We start from the raw sequence: 6,743 nt of genomic DNA on the forward strand, positions 1-6,743 counted from the left end.
AGACCTTTCTTTCAGGTCACCTCTGGGTGGACTCAAACTACCAACCTCTCCGATAGCAGCCAAGTGTATTGATCATTTGTACTACTGAGGGGAGAGGTGGGCAGGGGCTGGATGATAAGTGTGTTGAGGGTGAGGTAGGGAAGGGACTAACAGCTTCCGGGCCCTTTCCTTGGTGAGAGCTTCTTTAGCCGGCAGCTCACATTCACACCGAGGTAAAAGCACCACATGGCATCTGTTCCCCTCACAATTCCTCCTCCCTTTGATATATGTGCCTCTTGGTCTAATCCGCTCTTCTTATAACTCAGAAGTGATTAGATTTGCAATCCATTCTATTTGGGTATTGTCTTAGTTATCTAGTGCTGCTGTAACAGAAATACCATGAGTGGATGACTTCAACAAACAAAAGTTTATTCTCTCACAGTCTAGTAGGCTAGAAGTCCAGATTCAGGGTGTCAGCTCCAGGGGAAGGCTTCTGTCTTTGTCAGCTCTGGAGGAAGGTCCTTCTCATCAATCTTCCCCGGACTAGGAGCTTCTCCATGCAGGAACCCTGGGTCCAAAGGACATGCTCTGCTTCCAGCGCTGCTTTCTTGGTGGTATGATGTCCCCATGTCTCTCTGCTCTCTTTATACATCCCAAAACATTAACATAATTGCCGCTAATCCCACCCCATTAACACCATAGATATAGGATTTACAACACATGGGAAAATTACATCAGATGACAAAATGGTGAACGATCACACAATCCTGGGAGACAGGACCCAGCCAGGTTGACAGGGGGACACAATTCAATCCATGATGGGTATGATCTAATTAACACAACAAGGAAGACCCTATTTCCAAACACAATTGTATCCACAGGTATAAGGTTTAGGATTCCGACACATATTCGGATGTGTGTTGGGCGGGGGGGGCAGTTCAATCCATATCGGGGAGAGAAGCACCAGGTAAGTAACCACGTGCAAAGGCCCTGCATGGAAGGAGGTGTGTTCAAGTATCTGGAGAGCTGTAAGTCCCAGGATAGTGGGTCTGTTTTTGCTCACCATTGAATCCCCAGTGCCTGGTACATAAGAGACACTCAGTATTTGTTGAATTAAGAAAGGTTCATTAAGGAGGTGGAGCTCAGCATGAGGTGAGCCAGACCATACAAGGCCACGTAAGGCTGTGCTCAGGATCTTGGATTTTATTACAAGGGCCATGGGAAGCCACTGAAGGCTATTAAATGGGTAGGAAGGGTGACATGATCAGATTGGTTTTTATTAGATCATTCTTGCTGTTGGGTGGGAAACTGATTGGTTGGGACTTCATTGTAAACTGGAAGACCAGTTAAGAAGTGATTGCCCCCCGACACTATGGGCCTAAGATACTCCTCTGACTTGGAACTGCAGCCATTCCCGGAAACCACCTTCCAGTCAAGCAGTAGAGGAGCCTGTGAAATAAACAGTAGCACTTGAGAAAAGAATATGCTCCATAGAACAAATAATTATACAGAACCAGAAGGGCAACATTTGCCCAAAAGCAAAGATGAAAAGGCAGGAAGGTTTAGGAAAACCAGACTAAAGGAAATGGGGAATCCAGGGTGGAAATGGGGAGAATGTTGACAGTGTGGAGATCGCAACCAACGTCATGGAACACTTTGTGTACAATTTGCTGAATGGGAAACTAATTTGGTCTGGAAACTTTCACCTAAAACACAATAAAATATTTAAAAACAAGAAGTGATTGCCAAGGTTGAGATGAGACATGATAGAGTCTTAGGCTTGGGTGATAAAGATGGAGGGAAGTGTACAACGTAAACTTAGTCATTCAAGAAACAATTTATTGAGCACCTACTATGTGCCAGGCACTGGATAAGATTCTGGGGCTGTTCAAGTGAGCACAAATTGACATGGAACTTACAGTCTAGTGGAGGAAATAGACACTAACTTAATATGACAAACAAGTGTACAATTACAAGTATTGCAAATGAGCAAAGGAGAAGTATGTGAGTAAATAATAAAAATGTGACCCAGTCAGGGTGGTCAGAGAAGGCGAACCTGAGAAAGCAATGCTGGAGCTGAGATCTGAAGGAGTACGAGTTAACAAGGCAGAGGGGTGAGATCCCAGGCAGAGGAAACAGCACGTGCAAAGACCCTGTGGCAAGCATGGTCAGTGTAGCTGGAACACAGAGAGCAAAAGGGAACATGGTGCCAGAGAGGTAGGAAGGACCAGACCATGCAGAAACTTCTGGGCCATGCTGTAAGTTTGGTCTTTATTGCCAGAGTACTGGGAAACTTTTGAAAGTTACCAGCAGATGGTGATATGATCAGATTGGCAATTTAAAAAGATCATCAGGGCTACTAGATGGAGAAGGAATAGTGGGAGTGGGGGAGAGGGGGACCCAAGAGTCGTAGCAGGGTGTCCTGACAAGAGAGATGAATGATGGGCACTTGGTCCATCAAGTGGTAGAAACTGAGAGGTGGACAGAGGAGGTAAAAGAACAGGTTGGACACAGGAAATGAGACAGAGGAGATGTCGAAGATGATTCCAAGCTATGGGGGCGGGGGGGGCGTCAAGCAATGGATGGGTACTGTTGTCATCTGCTGAGAGACGGAGCTTCAGAAGAGGGCCAGGTTTAGCTGGACAGGTATTAGTTTGGGTCACAATTTCTTGTACAGGTCTGGGGCTCTCAGGATGAGTCTGATCCCATAGCCTGGGAGGGAGGAGTGCAGGGGAAGTTCTAGGACAGGAGCAGTGCTCAGAAGCCCAGAGCATGGTGACCCAGGCACAGCAGGGCTCTCCAGGAAGTCCCTGGGCGGGCTTTGGGAGAATTGGCCCAGGATGCAAGGACGCTGGCCTCCATGTCTAATTTCCTGGTTTCCCAGCCAAAGACTTAGGAATTTCCGGTCTGTTCCAGGCCCTGAGCAAGACTGAGAAGAACAGAGGCGGAAGCAGGGTCCTTCCCCCTGGAGAGCCCGCCTTTTCCCCAGCTCTTCCCTTTCCCAAGAGGGCCAGACAAGGCAGGGCCAGAAGAAGGCAACAAATGCCCTTCCCTCATCCTCTCTCCATGCCAGACAACATTGTTCAACTCCGGTTAAATACTTCCCACACCCCTTTGTTACTAGGACTCCCCAGCTCCACTGGCGTATGTGTCCCTCCAGTCCAGTGAGCCTCCCCCAAAGCAGCAGTCCTTCTAACCCCTAAGCCAGTGACCATCTTCCCCATGAACAGGCATCTGGCTCCCCCTTGTGGTGACATGTGCACATTGACAAGATAGGTGAGGTCGGAGCTGTCCAGACCACCAAGGACCACATACTGGACCGTGGCAGGGGTCCTGACCAAGAAGGTCCGGAAACGTGTGCTTTTGTCCACGCTTGGCCAATGACTTGCTCTACAACTGTGGGCAATTTCCTTGACCTCTGTGAGCTTCAATGTCCTCAACTGCAAGTTGGGGCTAGTAATAGGCATCCTTGAGCTAACAGATAAGAATAAAAGAGTTTTGTTTGTTGCAAGCCTCCCACCCCACCTGCAGGGGCCATAACATCCTGGGGCAGCTTAACAGCACCTCCTCTGTGCTACTACTTCTTTCCCCAAGCCACCCCAATTCGGGACAGTCATATTAGACACGCCCTAATGTGGCCAAGCCCTACTGTGGCCAAAACATTGAGTACTGACTGGTAAACAGGACCAGTTCCTTACCTTCAGAGTGCTCAGTCTAGAAATGGAAAGAATCACATAATTATAATACAATGTCAGAGGTCAATGATAGAAGTAGGCACAGAGTGCCATGGGAATATAAAGGAGAAATATTTGACCCAAAAACAAGGTTGGGGAGGAGAATGTAGGGGAGGCTTTCTATAGTAGGTAATGCCTGAGAGGTGTTAAATAATTAGTGTTGTTAGTCACAACTCTTGTGACCCCACGCACGAAGAAACGCTGCCCGGTCCTGCGCCATCCTCATGACCAGTTAATGATTGGACGCTTGTGATCCATAAGGTTTTCATGGGCTGATTTCCAGAAGTAGATCACCAGGCCTTTCCTCCTACTCTGTCTTGGTCTGGAAGCTCTGGTGAAACTTGATCAGCATCACAGCAACATGCAAGCATGTACTGACAGGTAGGTGATGGCTGCGCAGGAGGTGCATGGCCAGGAATGGAACCCTGGTCTCCAGCATGGAAGGGGGGAATTCTAACTTGAATGCCTCTAGTGGGGAGAGTGTGTGCCCATCTAAAAGGGCAGCCCTTATCATTCAGTTCTGGTCCGTAGTAGCCAGGTTGGAATCAAAACCCAGTATTTCATGATGATGGTAGGAGTCTGTCCCAGGTGCAGGCAATAGGGTGCATTGTCTGTCTCTCCTTCCCTCCCTTCTATGTTTAAACCTTTTTTTGAGTTCTTGAAATAGTGGTCTCATGCAATATTTATCCTTTTGTGACTAACTAATTTCACTCAACATAATGCCCTCCAGATTCATCCATGTTGTGAAGTGTTTCACAGATTCATCGTTCTTTATCATTGTGTGGTATCACATTGTGTGTAGATACCATAATTTGTTAATTCATTTGTCTCTTGATGGGCACCTAGGTTGTTTCCCATCTTTTTGCTATTGTGAACAGTATGCAAATGAACATGGGTGTGCATATATCTGTTGGTTTGACAGCTCTTATTTCTCTAGAATATATTCCAAGGAGTGGAATTGCTGGATCGTATGGTACTTCTATGTCTAGCTTTCTTAGGAAGTGCCCAATCGATTTCCAAAATGGTTGTACCATTTTACATTTCCACCAGCAGTGCATAAGCATTCCAGTCTCTCCACAACCTCTCCAGAATTTATTATTTTGGGTTTTGTGGATTAGTGCCAGGCTTGTTGGGGTGATAATGGCTAATGATCATGAGCATTTCCTTATATTTCTGTTAGCTGACTGAATGTCTTCTATGGTGAAGTGCCTGTTCATATCCTTTGCCCATTTTTTAATTGGGTTATTTGTCTTTTTGTTGTTGAGTGTTTGCAGTATCTTGTAGATTTTGGAGATTAGACCCTTATCAGACATGTCTTAGCCAAAAATTTTTTCCCAGTCTGTAGGTTGTTTTTTTACTCTTTTGGTGAAGTCTTTTGCTGAGCATAAGTGTTTGATTTTTAGGAGCTCCCAGTTATCTAGTTTCTCTTCTGATGTTTGCGCATTGTTAGTTATGGTTTGTATTCTGTTTATGCCATGTATTAGGGCTCCTAGCATTGTCCCTATTTTTTTCTCCCATGATCTTTATCATTTTAGATTTTATATCTAGGTCTTTGATCATTTTGAGTTAGTTTTTGCACATGGTGTGAGGTATGGGACTTGTTTCATTTTTTTTTGCAGACGGATATCCAGTTATGCCAGCACCATTTGTTAGAGAGACTGTCTTTTCCCCATTTAATGGACTTTGGGCCTTTGTCAAACATCAGCTGCTCATAGGCGGATGAATTTATGTCTGGATTCTCAATTCTGTTCCATTGATCTATGTATCTGTTGTTGTACCAGTACCAGGCTATTTTGACTACTGTGGCAGTATAATTGTTTCTAAAATCAGGTAGTATGAAGCCTCCCACTTTGTCCTCCTTCTTCAGGAATGCTTTACTTACCTGGGGCCTCTCCCCTTTCCATATGAAGTCGATGAATTGTTTCTCCACCTCATTAAAAAATGTCGTTGGAATTTGAATCAGGATTGCATTGTATCTGTAAATTGCTTTGGGTAGTATTGACATTTTCACAATGTTGGATCTTTCTATCCATGAGCACGGTACGTTTTTCCACCTCTGTAGGTCTCTTTTGGTTTCTTGCAGTAGCGTCTTGTAGTTTTCTTTGCATTGGTCTTTTACCTCTCTGGTTAGGTTTATTCTTGAGTATTTTATCTTGGGGGCTATTGTAAATGGTATTGATGTGGTGATTTCCTTTTTGAAGTTCTCTTTGTTGGCATAGAGGAATCCAACTGATTTTTGTATATCTTGTATCCTGATACTTTGCTGAAACCTTCTATTAGTTCCAGTAGTTTTCTTATGGATTCTTTGGGGTTTTCTGTGTATAAGATATTATCTGTGAATAGGGATACTTTTATTTCTTCCTTACCAACGCGGATACCCTTTGTTTCTTTTTCTTGCCTTATTGCTCTGGTTAGGACCTCAGCACAATGTTGAATAAGAGTGGTGATAAAGGGCATCCTTGTCTGGTTCCCACTCTCAAGGGGAATACTTTCAGACTCCCTCTGTTTAGGATAATATTGATTGTTGGTTTTGTATAAATGGCACCAGCAATTTTAAATAATGTCGGTAAAAAAGTACTTCATCCTGAGAAAAATATTTTGTTCTTCTAAGTTCCAAACAGTTGCTCTGGTTACTAATGCATTTTAATAATAAATACGTAAGTTCTAAATTAGCACATATTTATTGCTTGTCTTGTAATAAGCTGTCTTAGTCATATAGTGCTCCCATAACACAAATACCACAAGTGGATGGCTTTAACAAAGAGAAATTTATTCTCCCACAGTCAAGTAGGTTACAAGTCCAAATTCAGGGTGTCAACTCCAGGCGAAGGCTTTCTCTGTTTGTCAGCCCTGGAAGAAAGTCCTTGTCCTCAATCTTCCCATGGTCGAGGAGCTACTCAGGCGCAGGGACCCCAGGTCCAAAGGACGCGCTCTGCTCCCAGTGCTGCCTTCTTGGTGGTGCGAGGTCCCCAACTCTGCTTGCTTCCCTTTCCTTTTTATCTCTTGAGAGATAAAAGGTGGTGCAGGCCA

Source organism: Elephas maximus, chromosome 3 (assembly GCF_024166365.1).
Source record: "Elephas maximus indicus isolate mEleMax1 chromosome 3, mEleMax1 primary haplotype, whole genome shotgun sequence".
Classification (NCBI taxonomy): domain Eukaryota; kingdom Metazoa; phylum Chordata; class Mammalia; order Proboscidea; family Elephantidae; genus Elephas; species Elephas maximus.